This window comes from Podarcis muralis, chromosome 4 (assembly GCF_964188315.1).
Source record: "Podarcis muralis chromosome 4, rPodMur119.hap1.1, whole genome shotgun sequence".
Taxonomy (NCBI): domain Eukaryota; kingdom Metazoa; phylum Chordata; class Lepidosauria; order Squamata; family Lacertidae; genus Podarcis; species Podarcis muralis.
This window is the reverse complement of record NC_135658.1, coordinates 63,802,372-63,824,121: the sequence shown is the minus strand read 5'-3', so window position 1 is coordinate 63,824,121 and position 21,750 is coordinate 63,802,372. Positions and strand designations below refer to the sequence as shown.

Sequence of the window (21,750 nt, the reverse complement as noted above, 5' to 3'; positions counted from 1 at the left end):
CTGGCTCATTTGAAATATTGTGGTGCTCATAATCCTATCTATGGGATTTTGTTGTGTTTGAGGATTAATAGGATAATAATTTGCATGTTGTGTTACATTTTTTTTTTTAAAAAAAGCTCTCCTCATCTTGAAATGTGTGGTAGGTTTCATACCTTCAAGGGAAGAAAATGATTGTGTCACACATATAGCAAAATGGGCTTTGATAAAGCCAAATGTTTCCTTGTAATCAAGCAAATAGGCAAAATGGTTGTTGTTCTCCATATAATTTGAAGTAGATTTTTTTGATCTAGAGTACAGTATGTGAAAGGGAATATCCCTGCAGTGTGAAAAATTATTTACTTCTTTTCTGCAGGAATATAGAAAAACAGTGGGAAGGGATGGGGGAACTGAAGTCAAATGAATGCATTTCCTTCAGTGTGAGTGCTCCAGGTTTTTATTTTTTATTTTGCAAAGGAGAGGGCTGTGTACAAAGAGAAACCTACCCTAAAGCGAAAGTTGGAGCCTGCATATTGAATTGAGCCCTTGTATTGCTTTTGTGCTGTGTAGTAAAAGTCTCTGATTCATGAGTACATAATTGCAGCTTGGAATTAAGGGTATGGAGTGTAGCTGTTTCATTTCAGACCAGCCGAAACTCTGTCCCAGTATAAATAGGCCTGAGCTTTTAAAGAAAAGTGAACTGAACAGGGTCAGATTGATATACAAAACTGAACACAAAGCAAATGCCAGCACCTAGCAGGCTTACTGCTAAGTTGGAAAACTCTGCACAATATGACACAAAGGTGTTATATGCATGGACACATGAACATTAGAAATTGTGTCTGCCAGTTCCTCCCTCCACAGTTTGTGTCTATGACTAGAGGCAACTTCTAAATGCCTTGTCCTCCACACAAGCTTGCTTTGGATTTTATTGACAAGACTGAGAAGATCTTATAGAAATCAAAACATTATTTGATGACAGTTAAATTTAACATTTATCAGGATTTTGAAGCTATATTTCTGCCACAGAACCAGGAACCTAAGTATAGATATGTTGCTGTTTATTGGATCTGACTGCCCTCTGCTTGGCCACCATTGCTGTTTTTACATTAGCACCACAGGCAGCCATTAGGTTGGGTGTAGGATTGCAGCTACATTTATTTATTTTGTACAAATAAACTACAAGAAATCCATATATAAATGAAATTTCAGAATAGTACACAAACATATTTAACATCCTAATTCATGCCATGGAAAAGCTCCTATATTAGTTCAATTTCAGACTGTATCTAGTCATCATATGTTCAATTACATAGTATTTTATGGTGATTTCCTTTTATATTTATAGAAAGAGAGAAAGCTTTCTCTGATACAGATCCCCTCCCCCTCATTCCAGGTCAGATACAGATAAACGCTCTCATCTGACCTTAAATATATTACCTTCACTTGCTTTTTGAGAAAAAGGAGGTTATATATTTGAGATAATAAGCCCTTTAATTTGCCTCTATTGAAAACCAGAATTGGGAAAGAGGACAGCTATAACTGAAGAAGAAGAAGAGTTTGGATTTGATATCCCGCTTTATCACTACCCGAAGGAATCTCAAAGCGGCTAACATTCTCCTGTCCCTTCCTCCCCCACAACAAACACTCTGTGAGGTGAGTAGGGCTGAGACTTCAGAGAAGTGTGCCTAGCCCAAGGTCACCCAGCAGCTGCATGTGGAGGAGCGGAGACGCGAACCCGGTTCCCCAGATTACGAGTCTACGCTCTTAACCACTACACCACACTGGCTCTTTTTACTTCTCCTTATTGATCTATAAAGCTTCCTTAGTTGAAAATATTGAAGCCACTGTAGCGAGTTCCTCCTTAATTTTCCAGTTGACTTCTCTTATTTTTATTTATAAAAGTATTAATATCCTTCATTTCCATTTACAAGAACATGTAAAACACATGTAAAAACACGTTAAACACATGTTTAACACAAATGTTAAAACAAAAGAAAGTATAGCATTAATACATACCACATATATCAATAATCTATTACTTGTGAAGGTGACACCATTTACTTTCAGGTTTATCCTTGGCAGGGCTTTCCATAGTTCAAAGATGGCTGTCATTAAATTTGTAAACATCTCATCCTGGATGCTAAAGCAATGACAAGTTTCCTCACCTCTTTCATTCCAATTCCATATGTTTCTGCCTTGAGACTCCAGATAATATAGATCTGGGTGTAATGATGAACTGAGTGGACAACCAAAGCATCAGTAAAACAGTACTGATAACATAAATTTTCTCTGGCTTCTTTTGACGTTCTATTGTTATCATAAGGAGATGGTCCTATCTTGGCTGGATCAGTGATGGCACTAGCCCAGAGACATCATTGTGAAGGCAGGAGGTGGGACAGGCTAAGTTGACATCAGACTTACTTACACATATAACTGGTGCCTCAGGTAATGTGCACATTATATAGAGGACAGATCCTGTAGAAAGTGTGCATATATTTAAGTTGAGTCCTGTACACTCTGTAGATGCTCACGTAAAGTAGCTAAAATGCATCTTCTCAGGGAATGTATAAAATGATGTTGATTTTTGGGTGGTGTGTAAAATCCTAGTAAATCAACAGCTTTCCATGCCATGGCATTCCACTCATGAATTGTTTCTCATAAGAAAAGTGTGCATTTCTAAAATGCCACCATTGGAATAGATGTTTTGAGTTTGTCAGTCTGTTTTACCTTCAAGCAATTTGCTTTAGTGATCAGCTTTCTTGAGACTTCCACTCTGGGAAGACATTCCACTAGTTCACAGCAACACTGTGATTGATTTGCATATTAATTCTAGAATAAGAACAAATTGATTTTTTAATGAAGAAAATTGACTGGGGAGTGGGAAATGCTAATGTGTTCTGTATTAATTTAACTGTTGTACCCACCCATTCTTTCTAAATGACTACATAATATTAATATAACTTTTAGAAACAAGCGAATAGAGGTTCTTCCAAAAGAGTTTGCTGAATCATATTGAAGGACTGCTTATATATTCATATGTAGTATGAGTAGACCTGGGTAGGGATGCCTCCCATATTAGGGTGGACAATTTGCATGCAGTATGGACTGCAGGAGTCTGAGAATTGGATGCTAAATAATCATGGAGCTTCTAGATAGAAAATTCAAGGCTCCAGCTATGGTTGTCTCAAAGTAGGGATGCTGGCAGTGCCTCTGTTGTACTTTGTTAGAGGAAGTAGTTGTAGGATTTTTCTGCTACATTTCAGTGCCACTACTGTACACAGGCAGAAGGCATTCTTGGTACTAACTACCAGCATCACAGGGATCTAGTGACACAAGAGGACAATATTTATTCATTTATTACATTTGCATCACACCTTCCATCCATCATAGAATTCAAGGACTTCCAGAGTAGGGTCCTATCCAGGCACTGGGCAGCCTGAATCTACATGGCTGCAGCACAGTGGCTGCATCATGTGCTCCCGGAACAGGCAAAAGGTAGGATGGCGCAAACTTAAATGTATGTGACTCATGGGGCCAGTGTTCCTTTCTGCAACTTTGCTATAGTTGTCCACTGAAACCCTTTCTCCTAGGGGTCTGTGCTGTGCCAGCTGTGCCAGCTGTGCCATTTCACTCCAAGGGGAGTTCTACCTGGTCGTGTAAAGCTTTTATGTTTGGCCTAGTTCCTTGCACTAAACAACTCACCATACAGGCAAGGACTGAGCTATTCTCAGAGTGCCCAGCTCCTCAGTCCAGCTTACCAGTTGCTTGCTTGACTGGCTTCCTGTCTGACCATGTGGCTCGTAGGTACCTGCTTACCTGTAGATCATAATCAATGCTGACTGTGGCTGTTACCAGTTCAGTTAAATGCACTGCAGAATTTAAGAGAGGAAGAGAGAGATCCGTGAGGTGTGGGGTGTACAGAGACCCGGCCTTTGAGAATTAACATATTCATAACTGACTTTGTAGGCACAGAGCTATCATTCTGTTTGTGTGCAACTTCCTTTGTCAGGAGAGCCATCAGTGAAAAACACTTCATTTTCTAATTTCCCCCACCCTTTCCCCCGCATCATTAACACCACGGCACGCCAGGAGAGCTCTGTGTCACAAAACATAAGTTGGAGGGGATACTGAAGTAGCCTTCTGTTTAAGTTTCAAGTTCATTGGCTTTTTTCCAAGTCCTTGTGAATTTCATTTGTGTTCAGATATGAGATCTGTTCACGACATTTCCCTCTCCCTCCCTTCTGCCATCAGTGTTAATTGCTGGGTGTCTGCGATGCGGTGAGGAACTGATACTGTATAAGTGCTCCTATTGCTAACACTACTATTTTAAAATAAGATTTCCCCCCTCACTGAGATAAAAAATTAAAAACATTTGTATAGAGTTGTGAAAGTGAAGATGCCCAGGGCATGCTCATGAAGGGGCTATCAGGCCGAGAGAACACCATGGTTCTATTTTTCTTTTCTGGGGTAACTTTTGCTTTTTTAGTGTTAAAGATGGCTGGCTGCTTTGCTTTGACAAATGTATCAAATAACTAAATAAAACAAAGAGTTCACTATAACAACATTGGTCTTCTCAGAGCTCTATAAGATGCTGAGAATAAGCTTTCTTGTTCCAGTAAATGACAAATGGTTATCATTTGTCAATAAGCAAGTTCCAGTTTTGTCTCTCCTGTTTTCTGATATCTAATCTCAAGAATCCTCATTGTGGTTAAGATATTAATTTGCTGTGGGGACAATCCTATGGCAAGAAGCACCGGGATGAGCAGTTTAGGATGCAGGAGATCTCTGGTTCAGTGGGTGCTAAGTCCTCAACCCAGGCTCAGCCCAAGATTTGTCAGTGCAACTTGCTCATTCTGGTTCAGCAGCGGCTCAGATGGTTGAACCAAGGCAACTGTTAGTTCCCCAACAGGGCATTCCAGGGATGGGACCAGATTTGGGGGGGGGGGGAACCTTAAACTAAGCCTGTTCAGCTTGATCACATGACCAAGCAATCTAGTGTAGAACACTATTTTAAAGGCTTATTTCCCTTATCTCAGGCTTAGGCCAGTGTGGTGTAGTGGTTAAGAGCGGTAGTCTCATAATCTGGTGAACCGGGTTCACGTCTCCGCTCCTCCACATGCAGCTGCTGGGTGACCTTGGGCTAGTCACACTGAAGTCTCTCAGCCCTGCTCACCTCACAGAGTGTTTGTTGTGGGGGAGGAAGGGAAAGGAGAATGTTAGCCGCTTTGAGACTCCTTCGGGTAATGATAAAGCGGGATATCAAATCCAAACTCCTCTTCTTCTTCTTCTAGGCAGAGCAGCACCCCCCCCTTCCCCCGTACTGGGTTCATTCTGGTGTAACCTTCTGCCAGCTTAACTTAAACCCTCTTCCTTTATGCCAACTTGTTGTGCATTATGTCTATTATTAGGAATAAAGAAGAATCTTAGTGTATATTCCAGTTCTTTTGTTGATTGTTTTGCTGATGTCCACTTTTCTTGATGATTGGATGGGACCAATTTATAGTCATACCTGGGTTCTCAAATGTAATCTGTTCTGGAAGTCCGTTCGATTTCTGAAACGTTCAAAAACCAAGGCACAGCTTCCGATTGGCTGCAGGAGCTTTCTGCACTCAAGCAGAAGCCCCGTCGGACATTTGGCTTCCGAAAAACGTTCAGAAACTGGAACACTTCTGGGTTTTTGGCGTTCGGGAGCCAAAATGTACGAGTACCAAGGAGTTTGAGAATTAAGGTACAACTGGGCCAAAACAAACAAGATGAACTTTAACAGGGAGAAATGTAAAGTATTGCACTTGGGCAAAAAAAACGAGAGGCACAAATACAAGATGGGTGACACCTGGCTTGAGAGCAGTACATGTGAAAAGGATCTAGGAGTCTTGGTTGACCACAAACTTGACATGAGCCAACAGTGTGACGCGGCAGCTAAAAAAGCCAATGCAATTCTGGGCTGCATCAATAGGAGTATAGCATCTAGATCAAGGGAAGTAATAGTGCCACTGTATTCTGCTCTGGTCAGACCTCACCTGGAGTACTGTGTCCAGTTCTGGGCACCACAGTTCAAGAAGGACACTGACAAACTGGAACGTGTCCAGAGGAGGGCAACCAAAATGGTCAAAGGCCTGGAAATGATGCCTTATGAGGAACGGCTAAGGGAGCTGGGCATGTTTAGCCTGGAGAAGAGGAGGTTAAGGGGTGATATGATAGCCATGTTCAAATATATAAAAGGATGTCATATAGAGGAGGGAGAAAGCTTGTTTGCTGCTGCTCCAGAGAAGCGGACACGGAACAATGGATCCAAACTACAAGAAAGAAGATTCCACCTAAACATTAGGAAGAACTTCCTGACAATAAGAGCTGTTCGACAGTGGAATTTGCTGCCAAGGAGTGTGGTGGAGTCTCCTTCTTTGGAGGTCTTTAAGCAGAGGCTTGACAACCATATGTCAGGAGTGCTCTGATGGTGTTTCCTGCTTGGCAGGGGGTTGGACTTGATGGCCCTTGTGGTCTATTCCAACTCTATGATTTTATGATTCTATGTATATGGTAGAATGTTCCTATTACTTTTTACATTCCCAACACAAAAGTGCCAGTTATTTAACTATGCTATTAGGAACACTTCTGAAAAGCATTCTTTTGAAATATTTTATCAATATTGTGTGCGTGTGAGAGGATGAGTTCAGAGTTTAGTCTTCCTGTTGCAAACATGTTCTGAGTACTTCTATAAGCCAATCATTTTTATAGATAATTTTAGATGCATTCCTTTAAAATGCTGTAATTCTCTGCAGAGTTTTGTGCATAGGTATCCTATAGGGACATTTCCTTCTGCATAATTGTGCCCTAGTCTGTGGCCCAGACTGGTATAGTGAATGTTAGATTTTTAATATTATGCCAGCTGGGAATGTTATGCATGAGAAAATGTGGAATCTATCTAATGAATAGAGTTTACCTAATGTGTGCCTTTTGCTAAGAAAGAGTTAAGTGAAGCATTTATACCGTATAAACTTTGCTCTTTTGCATTAAAATGTTTTTATTCATGTTGAAGATTTCTCTTTCACCCATGGCTATTGTTTGTCAGTAACAGCTAGCTTTTGTGAAGTTAATAAATGTGCATAATAAGGACATAAAGGTATGGGGAAGTAATACTGTAATCCTTTTGTTTGGATAATCAGTCTAATGTATGCAAATTAAACCTTATTAGTACTAGGGTTTTGTGTCTGCTTATCAAAATGTGCCATTTTCATGAAAATTGGAAGTCCATTATATAAAGTTATTATTAACAATCATTTAGGAATTATATACGGTATGCAAATTAAAGTTGATTACAACTAATTAAGGGCTTTCTTTGTTATTTGACCTTGTCTGCTTTTTATGTAAATATGTTTCTTTTGGTCTGGCATATTTTTAGACTCAGAAAAGTATATTAAGACAAGTTATATTATGTATTTTAATATTTTTTTGTGTATGGCATCAAAAGCCCCTTGCCATTGTCTAGGCACCTTGTTCTTCACCAGCTTGTACAGACAGATGAGAGTCTGATGCACTTAGCTGGAGGTCTGAGGACTCTGCTTCATGACAGTATACTGTCAGTGAGAGGGGACAATCACAGCTCCAAGGACCTTCAGCTGAAATTGATCTATAATCCACCATGAAACATAAACAGTTTTCATGCCAGAATACCCTTTTGTTCCACACTTTATTGAACAGAGTAAGGCTATGAGATACCGATCGCCAGATAAAACTAAGCAATAAATGATCATTCACCCTATTTGCAAGGTGCATTGCAGAATGTAATAGTTCAATGCCTATCTTGTTGAAACCATTCATCTAAGAACAGATGCTTGTTAACTTTTAAAACATAGCACACCCGGTAACAACAAATCACCTTTAGCAAGGGCTGTTAGAAGTATCAAAATCAGAATGCGAAAGTGTAATTGGAGTTGTGCCAGGCTGAGGGAGGGGCTCAATATATAGAATAAATTTATTTTACCTACCATACACTGCATGTTTCTACGTATTGCAGAGGTGGTGAATTAACTGACATGTTAGCCAGTTAACCTAGCATGAAGGGCATGCAATAGCTGGCATATTGTCGGCATATCAAAGATAGGTAATCAATATCTTAATGATTCCCATTGTCTTGAAATCTCAGTGAAAAAACCAAAACAAAAAAAGCCTCAAACCAAAAAACAAACCAACAGAGAAGTCTGCAAACATCAATGAAGGAAGGCATGGAGCATATCACTTATTCTACTTATGTTGTATTGTATTTTGATTGTACATTTTTAAATTGTATTTTGAATTGTTGTAACCCTTCCTGAGACCTTAGGATGAAGGGCAGGTAATATTTTAAAATACACCTAATCCTACTCCTACTAGTTTTGTCTTAATGGCTGCATTTACATGCAACACTAATTGATAGTTTATATGTCCTCCAAAACTCACACCCTCTCCTTTCTCCTGCACACCTGTGAAAAGATAGGAAGTTCATACTTGTATTTGACTAACTGTGGTTTAGTGTGTCACCTGAATCCTAAACTGCGGTTAATCTGAACTCTGCTTAGTCAACAGAAACCAGCTTCATAACCTATGGTTTGAAGTTGGCTTGTTTCCACCAACCATGGCACCAAGCAAAAACGTTTCTTTTTAACCAGGCCTTTGGTTGATTTGATTGACATCCTATGCCCTTTTAAAATGTGGGGGTTTTTTTGCGGGGTGGTGGTTATTGGGTTGTTGTTTTTATTTTTATTTTGTGGTTTTATATTTTGATTTCATTCTGTGAACTGCCCTGAGACCTCCAGGGGGAGGGAGAGAGAGGTGGGGGGGGGAGGGGAGAGGAATATTAATCACTTATTGTGCAAGTTTGGATAACACTGCAAGCAGTGATTAATCTAAGATGGAAGTGAAAGCTTTCAAACTCCTCCTTAAGGGCAGACCAGGTTTAGGATGAACTATACAAGCTTGTGGGGTGACTCGACTTGTTCTTATACAAAACTATGGTTTAACATTACATCCAACCTGGAATGTGATACAGTTGCTGTGATATTCTGCTTCAGAAGTACAGAGGTGAGCAAACTGAAGCAAGACATGGGCCCTGCCCATAGGTTAATGTGACTAAGAGTGGGTTTCAGTGTCTTTGTATGTCCCTTTGGCTGTGTAAATATTATCATTTACTCTGTATCCAGTGCATCACTGCCACTGCATCACTGCACACAACAATAGCCACAATCCAATCCTGTAGCTTCTTAAAAACACTACTGTTAGATGTGTTTCCCCTCAAAACAGTTTCCATTCGAACTGAAAGTGTAAGGTACATTAACTTCACAGTTGAGCTGAGGTGTGTACATTTGAGATAGCTGTTGCGCGTGCACAACATTTCCTGTATATTTATTTTCTGTTAACCTTACACAAGTTGCCAAAGTGCTTCTGGCCTTTGTTCTCCTTTCTTGTTCCCAGAACCAGCAACTCCTGTTACTTGCCAAATGACTTGGAAACTGCCACCTGATCCTCAGAGAGCGAGAGAGACTCAAAGACAACAAGACAACAAAAATTAGGTAGGCTGAGCCCACTTAGCCCCCTACCCTATTTCACTCCTGGATTGCCCACATGTGCACTAAACACAATCCATGGTAAACAATGAGAGCTGGAAAGGTATGACAATGTAGCTGTGGATGTCCAGAAACATTATACTGATAATGATGGTTCCCATAGCACCTTTTGTAGTAGTACCATTTTTATCTCATAACCAAAACCAACAGTTGAAAAAAAGAGTAATTTTCCTCAACAGCCTACACAAATATTAATGTATATGGATTAGAGGAATGTAGTCAGAAACATGTAAGGTAAGGCTTCAGTGAAGCTAATGGAATATAAAGTATGAATGCCAGATGGCTTTTGGTAGGAAAGGTATTCCAGAAATAATCTTATACTGGGGGTAGCCAATGTGGTACCCTCCAGATATTGTTGAACTCCCAACTCCCTTCAAACCCGGCCAGCATGACCAAATATCAAGCATACTGCAGTTGTGGAAGGAACCCCATGGGGCAACTGTATCAGCAAAACCAGATGCCTTCATCTGCCCCAGTTGCAATAAATCAGGCATAGGCAAACTCGGCCCTCCTGATGTTTTGGGACTAAACTCCCATCATCCCTAGCTAACAGGACCAGTGGTCAGGGATGATGGGAGTTGTAGTCCCAAAACATCTGGAGGGCCGAGTTTGCCTATGCCTGCAATAAAACATGTCTCTTCCATATCGCTCTGTATGCCCACAGAAGGCACTGTAACTCTCCAACGATTTGACTCTGCTCCTGATGGCCCCCACTTTCATTGTTTCTCGAGACAGATGGATGCCAACAAAAGTCCAGCAACATCTGGAGAGCATCACACTGGTGAAACCTTCCTTATAAACACTAACCTGGGTACAATAGCCATGGACACTGTAGATAGATTTGATGGGTTAGAAATGTTCTATTTAAGAGAATTGTGTCAAGCAGGTCATTGTGACATTTGTACAGAAGAGCAGAGTTTATGAAGAGGCACCTGAAAGTCATTGTAATTGCTTAAGAAGAGTTGCTCATTTGCATTACAAAACAGCATGGACAGCAGAAGTATTGCAAGTGAAGGCTAAAAATAAAATAAAATAAAATAAAATTCCAAACTCCTGAACTCTTTTAATTCAATCAGAATTTAATATGCAATTAAAACTAATTATCTCATAATGAATGTAGAGACACATGATTATTGCATCATTTCCATAAGAGACTTGCATATTAACTTGTATAATTTTGGGTTTCACAATGGAGGTGGAGGGTTAGATGATTTTGTCTCCCAAATGCCTGCATTTTCTTCATGACCTTGTTTGTGGTGGTGATTGTACGGCTGGGAAGGCATCTCAAATGAATTTAGGCAGCTGCAGTATTAAAAGTAGATTTCTTTGAACAGAAATACACTTTAAATGTTGCTTTTCTCCACCGGCTTCAATAAGCAAAATCAGAACTTTGTGATGGATAAACCCAGCTGCTCGAAAGTGTAAAGAGAAGGAAGTGATTTGAAGAGCAACCCACAGATAAGCAGATGCAAAAAATAAATAAATACTGTACCTCCTTGGTAGCATTGAGAAGAACATTGAGATAATATGGAAAAACATGAAAGAAGGTAATACAGATATCAGAATAGCCTCCCACAATCCTTGTGTGGGTAGCCTTTTAGTACTTCTAATGAAAACAGAGATGTTTTGGAATGCAAAGCAGGAAACATTGCTATCTGAATTTATTGCTGCATCTCATTTAAGATCCTTTCATTTCCTATTGGCAAGGCTTCATTTTAGGAAACCTGATTAAAACTAAATAGTCAAAACTCCCCTTGTGCATTATTCCGCAGTTTTGTGTATAACGGATTGCATGTTGCCCTATGATCTAGGACCATTCTGTGTTAACCACCCTCCCCCATCTGTATAAAACTTTTATCTTAATAACACTCCCATTCACTTGCATCTTTGTCTATCAGAATGGTTCGGATGGTCACTTTTTGGATATTTGAAGCCAATACTATACATGTGTTTCCATGTGTAAACTATAAGGAACTATAAACATGAGAGTAACTTCAGGGAAGACTTTTGGTTTGTGTGATGATCCCTGAAACCCATGTGTTGATTACCTCACTTACCATGCAGAAATATCTAAGGTGGAACAGTTTGGCAGCTGGGAAATTCTTTTTCAATATTTATTAATGGTATAAACTTTTAAAGAGTAATACTTTATTATTTATGGCTTTAGTATAGCTTTAATATGGGCCTCTTCAGGCTTGATGCTTAATTATGCAGGTCTGCCATGTTTGACAAAGCATATTGTAAACCTAAAGGTAAAGGTATCCCGGACCATTAGGACCAGTCGCGGACAACTCTGGGGTTGCGTCACTCATCTCGCTTTATTGGCCGAGGGAGCTGGTGTACAGCTTCTGGGTCATGTGGCCAGCATGACTAAGCCGCTTCTGGTGAACCAGAGCAGCGCACGGAAATGCCGTTTATTGTAAACCTAGACAACAGCAAAATAATGATATAGGTCATCCCCTAGAGATATGATTTATTCAGACAAAATAATTATGATCAACAGTTCAAAACAGCCCAATAACTTGTTGCATATCAGTTGTGATCTGCTCTAGTGATTGACTGAATTGCTATGATGTCATTCTAAGACTGCATACATATGATACCTTTAATTAAAGCACATTTGAAACAAAGAATTATGGGCATTGTAATTTGCCCCTCACAGAGGTACAGTTCCTAGCAGGTGTGCCAACTTGAATGAAATATGGGGGGAGGCAGGTAAGCCCTGCCCTGCACAATCAGTCACACGACATGGCACCCCCCCATTTGAATGGCAATACCCATCGACTTCAATGGGGCAGTGCCCTCAAATATTTTATTGGGGGGGGGGGGTTAAGAGACCTTAGCCCCTAGGAGTTGGCTCCTATGATTCCTAGCAACCTTGAACAAACTACAGAATTCTTTGAGCAGGAGGAGAGGATGTGTTTTGAATTTGCTCTAAAGTTATAGCGTGTACCAAATCCCTAGAATGAAATTTCAGTGACATAATTTCAGGTAACAATGTGGTTGTTCTGAGAGAAGTGAAGATTATTGTGAGGAAGAGAGAATTAGAAAGACTGTGTCGGCAGGCAGAAATGTATAGGAGGAGAAAGGGGAGAACTGTACCCTTGTTGAATGTTGCATGTGAATAGTTATGCAAGTGCACAGCTCAACAATTTGTTACAAATGTACACAGGTTGCACACTTGTTGAATGTAATGTGTGCACATATCTTAATGCAGGGCATAAATACAGTATGTAGAATGAGAAGCAAGGCCATACTTTTAGCTCCTCCAAGATTACATTTTTTTCTTTCACCAACAGCATATTGCAGCTATGGAGTCTATAGAGGACAGTTTCTGATGGGTACATCATCTACAATGGGGAAGGCAAATACAAACCAATTGCCTTAGCTCCCCCCCCCCATGAAACGAAAAAGGCAATCCATAAACATGTGTGATGATGCCTCATACACTGTCTTCATAATAGGCAAATGAAAGTAGGCAAAGAGCGTATATATTATTCATTTTGATATATAACATTATGGAGTAGCTTTAGAATGTGGAACAAGTTTTGTAATAGGGTGAAAATAGGGCGATAACTGTCACCATAATGGGTTGATCTCTTTCTGCTTAATTTTCTTTTAAGATTCCATTTTGCAACAGAGGAGAGCAGCTCTGTAGTTTGTGTTTCAGGACAAGTGTTTCTATTTCCCCCCCAATTAGATTGTCAACCTTTGATCTTATGTCTTATCAAGCCCCTTCCCTTTCTGCTATCCTGGAATGTAATAATTGCTCACCAGTGCTACAAAGTATTTCAGCTTTAAAGAACACCATGATTTATCTAAGTATTTGTTTGCTGGAGAGCACTGGGTCTTCAAGTCTGGGTAGGAGGAATCTTATGTTGGATACCTACCCAGCCTGTCACCGAGGACACATTTATCACAAGCATAAATTTTCACAAGTTCATTGGAGAAGATGTTTGAATGGAAATACCATGAAGCCTTATCAGCTAAATAACAATGCATATTAGAACACCCATGACATATCTGTAGGCATTAATTTATGTTGGAAGAACTGGAGCTCCACAGAACAGGCAGACTTACTAAACTGACAGATCACCAAGAGGGTTAACAGGAACATGGCTATTAAATAATGTATTAATAGATGGTCTGTAGTTGCTAGGAATGAATGAACGAATCTATCATTTTTGCTCCTCTCAGTTTCTCATTTCTAGTTTAGTTCACCCGATTTCCACATCAGTTTGCAGTGTTAAAAAAATGCGTGAAAATTCAAATGCATTTTTATGGGTGTTTTACCTAATGTACACATTTTTGCAAGCTGTTTTCTTAATACATTAATTTCATTAATAGCATTTGTGTGTGTGTACTTTCTATTAAGGGACGCGGGTGGCACTGTGGGTAAAACTTCAGTGCCTAGGACTTGCTGATCGTAAGGTCGGCGGTTCGAATCCCCGTGGCGGGGTGAGCTCCCGTCGTTCGGTCCCAGCTCCTGCCCACCTAGCAGTTCGAAAGCACCCCTAAGTGCAAGTAGATAAATAGGTACCGCTTTATAGCGGGAAGGTAAACGGCGTTTCCGTGTGCAGCACTGGTGCTGGCTCACCAGTGCAGCTTCGTCACACCCACACATCCACCCTGAATTAAGGCAGGAAAAATTGAAGGGTTGAATTCCTAATAAACAATGTTATATGAACTGTAAGTTATATCTGTGTATAATATACATGTTTGTAGGCTTTCTAAGATTCTCAGATGGAGACGCCGTTCTGGTAGAGTAACAGCATGCCAGGAGATACCCGTAGCAAAACTGTGTGGGTGATATCTAGTGTTAGTTATACCCAGAGGACAGCCAATGGACTTAAGTAACAACTTCATTTATTTCAATGAGTCTGCTCTGAATATGTCTTAGCTGGATATCACCCTATGTAAGTAATTATGCCTAGCAGTCTAACCAATTTTCATATTGGGGATAAAATAATACCTCCTGTTTTACAGATCTGTAGTGTATGATTAATTGTGTGGTCCATACTTAGATGGTTTCCCTACATGATGCCTATTGGCCGTGTGAGCTGGTCACAAGGTTCAGGAGAGTGGTTTCTCTGCTCCAGTTCATGCTGGAGTATCTCTATACTAAGCTCCATTCTAGAATAAACATCAGCAGAAAACAACTGTTCCTGAACTCACAGCCATGTTGGAGCTTCCCGGATGAGAGTGTGAGTGGAGAAATAGTACCTACAGCCAAAGACTAGGGATTAGTAGTTAATATACTTTCCACTGCAAATATTTTAATGCAGTTAAATCAACTTGCAGCAATATTCAAACCAAATTATGTTGTCTTGCCTTCTCATTCCCAAGTCTCAGCGCACATTGTTCTTTGTTTTAATTAGTTTTTATTGGGGTTTTTTTTGTATTACAAAGCAAACAGATAAACAGGGAACAGCCCATCTCTTGTCTCCACTTGCAATTCATAGTCTTTTTCATGGTTCATTTACATTTGGCGAGAGACATTTTTGTCATAGACATCTTACAGTTGGGGGAAAGGAGAGGGGGAGAGAGATGGGGATATTGTTCTTTTATTCTACTGCCTCTTCTTAGTGTGTGTGTGTGTGTGTGGGGGGGTTGTGTCAGTATCACATGAGTAGATGCTCTGTTTCTGTATTTATTTATTTTTATTGATTTTGCAAGAGGTTAGGGGTTCCTGAGCTTGGTTGGGGGTGTTTAGCTGATTGCGATGTGGCTTATTTGTGTGAGGGAGGTGAGCTAGGTTGTTGGGTCATGTTAGCCATATTGATTTGTATGATGTTGGAGGGGATAGGTCATTGTCCTGTTGTACTGCATATGTAATAAAGGGGAACCACTCTGGGGTGAAGACATCCTCTGTAGCTTGTCCCTGTGCTAGTTTGAATTTGTTGGTTAACTTTTCTAGTAGGTACCTGTGGTCTATGTTCACTCCTGATAGGTGCTTCCAGTGTCTAGTTATGATATTTCTAGCTGCTGAGAGTGACTTATGAGTTCCTAGTAGTGTGTGTGTGTGTGTGTGTGTGTGTGTGTGTGTGTGTGTGTTTGTCCTAGAAGATATACAAAGGGCGAGTTCTGGAGTTACAGCTGTTATTTGTTGTTATAGAATGATAATCAAGTGAAAGTTTCCAAATATCAGGAACCAGAAGTATCTTCAGTTACTAACAATTTAGGGTTGCAATCCTATACCCATTTACCTGGCATTCAGGCTGACTTCTGAGTAGATATGCATATGACATTAGTATTTGTGAAACATAACCCCCAATTTAAGATTTGGTTACCTCATATATAATGTGTCCCAGCCATTATTCAGATACTTAGATGATGTCTGTTAATGTTGCTAACCCACTCCATGCTCTTCTCCTGTTGTGCAATAAAATTCCAATTTAATTGGACTGCAAATTGATAAAATATTGGTTAAAATTGTATTGTGTCATGCTGCTGCTTGTGTCTGTAGGTCTGAATTAAAATTAATTCACAAAATTTGCTTAATGGAAGTGGCTTCATGTGCTTGATGCATTATGGCCTAGATTTGCTCATCCCATTAAATCATTAAACTACTGTTTCTACTTTGAATGATGGCTAAGAACTGAGAACAAGGACCCTCCAAAAGATTCTTGGCATTGTCCCCTCGGAACCGAAGTAGCATTCTGAAGAATGAGACTATCTGGTTAATCAGGCTCGAGAGCTACCTTTTTAACCTGCAGAACATTTTGAAACAAATGTCTGAGATGTCAAGGTCAAGGTGTTTGATGCAAAAATGATACTGGACTAGATTAACAACCACCATTTGTATTTAAGTATTATTCAGCTTGTAGTCTAGACTGTGGCTGAGATCCAAATAGCCATGAAGATCACCAAAAACATCCTTGACTTTGGGGAGTGGCTTGGTGGATGCCACAAGGGTTGAAGTTAGGTGGGGCTCTGAAGCCATGCTGAATGTTCCGGCTGCTAGCAATTCCTTAGGGCAGAGGTTTTCCAATCTTTCTGAGTCCACGGCTCCCTTGATCTACTACATTCTTTCTGCAGCACCCCTGTGGGGCTCAGAAAGCTTCTCACCCTTTTTCTGAACAAAGAACAAAGAAACAAGGATGCATTTCAAATAAACAGTACAAAAACAATTTTGTCATACCATAACAGAGCAATAACATAGCCAAACTATAGCAGATGTAATATACAAAATCCCCCCCTCCCACATTCCAATACTTTAACTTAACAAGTTTATTTCAACAGCATGCAGCACCCAATTGCAAAAAGAACAAGTGAGCTTTATGGTCCTAGAAGCACCCGTCCCATGATGTTGCTCACTGTCCTTCTCCTGCAGCAGCTTCTTCCAAGGGCAAAGGGTGGAGTAGCTGGAAACACCATTCCCCACGATAAAAAGCAAACTCTGCCCCAGTAAACATATCTTAAAAGGAAAAACTTATTTTAAAAGGCAGTTATATATGAATTAACTGGATTATAGAGAACTTCTCATGAGGGATATAAAGGTAAAGGTACCCCTGCCCGTACGGGCCAGTCTTGCCAGACTCTAGGGTTGTGCGCCCATCTCACTTAAGAGGCCGGGGGCCAGTGCTGTCTGGAGACACTTCTGGGTCACGTGGCCAGCGTGACATCGCTGCTCTGGCGAGCCAGTGCCGCACATGGAAACGCCGTTTACCTTCCCGCTAGTAAGCGGTCCCCATTTATCTACTTGCACCCGGGAGTGCTTTCGAACTGCTAGGTTGGCAGGCGCTGGGACCGAACAACGGGAGCGCACCCCGCCGCGGGGATTCAAACCGCCGACCTTTTGATCGGCAAGCCCTAGGCGCTGAGGCTTTTACCCACAGCGCCATCCGCGTCCCTTCTCATGAGGGATAGGAGGCATTATATAGCTAGAGAATAAAGCTGGCCATCTATGGTGAAGGTTATGGGCAGTATTCAACTAAATAATTGCATGAGCGGAATGACTTCCACTTGCACAGCAGCAGGACTCCCCTCTTCTCTCCTCACCCATGCATACACCCCCCCAAACTTGCTCTAGAGGGATGGGGACCCCCAAAACAGATTTAGGGTGAGTGCGGGGGGAATGGAGAGATGGGCAAGTCACCGCACATGTGCAACTACTTTGTTGCATACCATCCTAAGTACTAGCAATGCTGGACATTGTAGTAGTACCTGGACGTTGCCAGACAGCTGCTGAAATGGATGTCTGGAAGAATATGTCATAAAGCCTTAAAGCACAGCCAACATGGTGCCCAGTTGGCTGGGCTGGAGGCCCTTAAAAAGGTCAAAAGGACATTACATTAGCTGCAGAAGGATTGGGTTTGTTTCTGGGCTAAGAATATAAGTCTTGAAGAAAACAGTTTCTCAGTTACAGCGTTGGAATCCCCTGTTCTACATTAATCTCTCTTCTATTTATCGAGACGATTTCTGAGTGAAACAATAATCATTTTGTTACATGTAATGTGCTCCCTAGAATCTCTAAGGCATTTTAGCATGAGCACCAGGCTAAAACAGGTCTTCACAGGTGGTGGCATTTCTTTTAGCTTCACGATGTCGGCATTAAACAGGATTTTCTTTCTCTCAGGTATTTCAAATAATATTCATGAATTATAAATAAAAGGAAGGAAAACAAAATTCCTGTTCAGGTTTATAGTTTCCATTTACATTTAGTATTGAACAACAATAATCAAGTACCATGTGATTTGCAACCCCCTCCGCATGTAACAAGCTCATCATTGTACAATTTTGAGTAAAAGCTAAAAGCATAAAAAAGCCGTAAATATCAGACAAGGGAAAAAGAAAGAGAAAGGAAAAATAAATAACAGGATAATATTTTAATGGACTGCCGATGAATCGGAACAAAACTCCTGCCAGTGCTGGTACACTCCATTCTTAGAATCATCAAGCCACCGTTTCTTTGGTATTGTCAAGATCTGTATATCATATCTTTCATTGCTCTTTATTTGTCTTTGTCTCCCTCCGCTTGACTGGTAACATACAGTAGCCTTGCAATGTATACTTATTTCAAGACTGACTGCAGTGGTTATAAATACCTCTCTTGGACTGAAAGAGGCAAGTTAAAAAAGAAGCAATAAGCTTTAGTGGATGGGATACTAAGCTGCTTCAGAATAAGGGGTTTCTGTCAATGAAGCATCATGAAATAAAAGTGCAAGCCTTTTCACTTCTTATAGCCTGAAAGAAGAAAATCTTTTATCAGAACAGGTCTAAAGTGGTAATGAGTGTCTTTGCCTCTGACAGGCTATTGGAAGCATAACTTGGGTAAAGGATACAGGCTCCAATAAGTTAGATACTGGAGCTGAAGTAGGACTATGGGACATTATTTTTACAGTCTGTTTGTACCTTAAAATAAAATAATGTTACATTAACATAGAACAGGATCTGGTTGAAATAAACAAAAGGACCTGCCCAAATCTGATCTGGAAATAATCTGGACAAAACAGATTTTATCCTCTAGATATCCCCTGACTATGTGCAATGTTAATCTAGACCACCTTGAACAATTTGATACCATCAGCCTATTGGGACACCTTACTGCTCACCTCAGCATCAGTCCTCTATTGCTTGTTGTCCAAATTCCAATAATCTCCCTAGCTGGTTTTCTGTTTCCAGGGTATTAAAATATTTGGCACTGATTTTAATATTTTTTGTAATGTGCTCCTTGAATTCTCTCCTCCCCCCACATCCCATATTGATTGTTTGAATTTCTTTTCACAATGTTTATGTTCCTATTTGTTCTCATTTGGACTTCAGTTTCTAAATAAACCCTTCTTGCCTTGAATATATTCCTTGAATCTGCTCATTAAACCATGCTGGCATCCTCTTAGTCTTAGTTGTGCTTTTTCTGATCTGTATACATTTTAGCTAAGTTTATGTTGTTTGTGGTGTTGAAAAAAACCATAGCATTACGGAGACATTTGACCCTCTTGGCTTTTCCTTTCATAATAAGCTGTTTTTCATAACAAACTGTTCTTTGTGCCTGCTGAGAAATTGTCCTCTTCTCTTCTATTTTCCCCTCACCCTTGTCCTAAATCTGACACAGCCCTCACTCTGCTGGATTTAGCAAGTGTAAGAGCTCTGTGTACTGAGGCCTTTGAAGTGAATTGCTTCCCATATGTTCAAGGCAAAATGCTATTCTTTCTACAATGGAATGCAGAACCTCTAGCCCATTGTCCAAACCTGGTCCGCCAGCAGGGCCAGCCCAAGACATTTTGCAGCTTGAGGGGAATCAGAAAATGGCACCCCTGGAAATCCTGGGAATTGTATTTTGTTAAGGGTGCTGGGTTAGATCAGGGACTGTTGAGCTCAAGAACCACCTGTAGCCCTCCAGGCCTCTCTGTCAGGGTTCAGGCTACCCCCTCTCCTGCTTTGCACCTACGTGGAGTGTGTTTTACTGACTGAAATGTGCCTTTGGATGGAGAGGAGGTGCTGGGTGGTGGGACAACACTCAGCCCTGCTTCCTTGCCACCGCTCCCCATGCTGCCTCTTTTCATTTTGTTGAATGACCTCTCAGCTTTGCACCATGGCTTACTAGCTGGAGACTGAAGCTGCTCTCTTGCAGAGCTTGGCGCATGCCCACTAGGAGGCAGCTGTGCACTCAGCGTGGTACTTGCCTGAGATTCTGTGGGTTAGCAGTTTGATAGAGGTATGGAAAGGAAAGGAAAGCATGGTGCCATGAAATGGGGGACAAAATGGAGAAGGAAAATGGGTCTGGGGAAGGAAAGGGAAAGCATGTGGTGAAGCAAAGGGCCCTTCTAAACCAGGTATTGACAAATATCGTCAGATAAACAGGGCTGAGCGGTGTGTGTATAGGAAGGCTGAGGAAGGCAGTTCGGTTTTTTGTATGTGAAGGAAACTAAGGTCTAGGTGAGCTTGATAATGTGATGCTGTTTATTTTGGGAAGATGCATAGTGGTCCTTTCGTAAAGAAGGCTGTCAGGCTCTCTGACACTGTGCTAGAGAAGGCCTTCTGAGTGCCAAAGTAATTAGATAAGCAGCAGATCAATGAGGCAGAGAACAAAAGCCTTCATCGCTGCTCCACACTCTTCAGTTCTCTCCTGTTTCCTTCTCCCTTTATAATTTTTTCATTCTTCTTTGTCTTTCTCTCTTAGCCACTTGCCTTATTCTGACAACATGATTACTTAATACTTACCTGCCAAATTAACTGACTTATTTTACCAACTGGGTGGATATGCAGTACCTTGACACTTGCTATTTGAGGAGCTAGCAGCTTTTGTTTCGGTCCATGATGTATAAATAACAATAAAAATACATAGTGATGATTTGCTTTTCCAGAAATCCATATATGTTCTGAGTAACAAAGAGGTGGATATTATTTCTCTTTTGCCTATGTATTACAACAGTTGTGATAAGGGGAAAAAAGCAGCAATCCAACAGGACATCCCCAGATAACTCTTTGCCATTTCTATATCCATGCAGATGAAAGCTTATAATGCAGTTACAATGACTGGTCACTTTAGCCCAGGAGTGTTGGTGGCCTAACCCCCAAGCCTTTATTTGTTCCCTCAGTATAGCTACCAGATTTGCTGCTGGCAAGGAAATATGTTCTGACAGCTGTTAAACACACACAGGATCCTGCTTGATCAGGCCATGGATCCATCTAGCTCAGTAATGTCCACACACTGATAGGTAATGGCTCTCCAGGGCTTCAGGCTGGAGTCTCTTTGAGCCCTACCAGGAGATGCTGGAGATTGACAGAATGCAACCATTCCATGTGTTCCCCAGCAAGAGCATTTGAAGAGACAAGAAGAAAAGGAGCATAGATAGACCAAAATAAAAACTGCGGATCTTGCATATCTCTCTTTGAAAGTCTCAGATCCCACCTAAAAACAAAGTGGACATTCCAGTATAGAGCTGTTTACTGTTGTCTGGGAGAGTCAGGCAAATATTAAAATCATTTACCCTCCTTTCCTCCAAAGCAATTCAAGACGGAGTGTTTTCAAGAGTTAGAGGGGATTAAATGGGCTTTACGGAAACCTCTTCTAGAAATTCATTACTTGTAAATTTGGCCTACCAATTATTTCTCTTGGGCTAATAACAATTTGCATCATATTTGTTGTATGATTTTACCAGTATATCAATGAATTGACTGGTGGAATGATCCTATACAGGTGTTAAAGGGTCCACGAGATGACACAAAG

At 40.7% G+C, this 21,750-nt stretch overlaps 1 long non-coding RNA gene across 1 annotated transcript in view; it reads left to right on the top strand.

The window, feature by feature from the left end:
* The window catches only part of LOC114596203 (uncharacterized), a 516,878-nt gene that overhangs the window by 26,319 nt on the left and 468,809 nt on the right, over window positions 1-21,750 (top strand). Inside the window, exon 2 of the long non-coding RNA XR_013392622.1 lies at window positions 9,427-9,524. This is a non-coding gene — a long non-coding RNA (uncharacterized LOC114596203). The remainder of the gene's footprint in view (window positions 1-9,426; window positions 9,525-21,750) is intronic.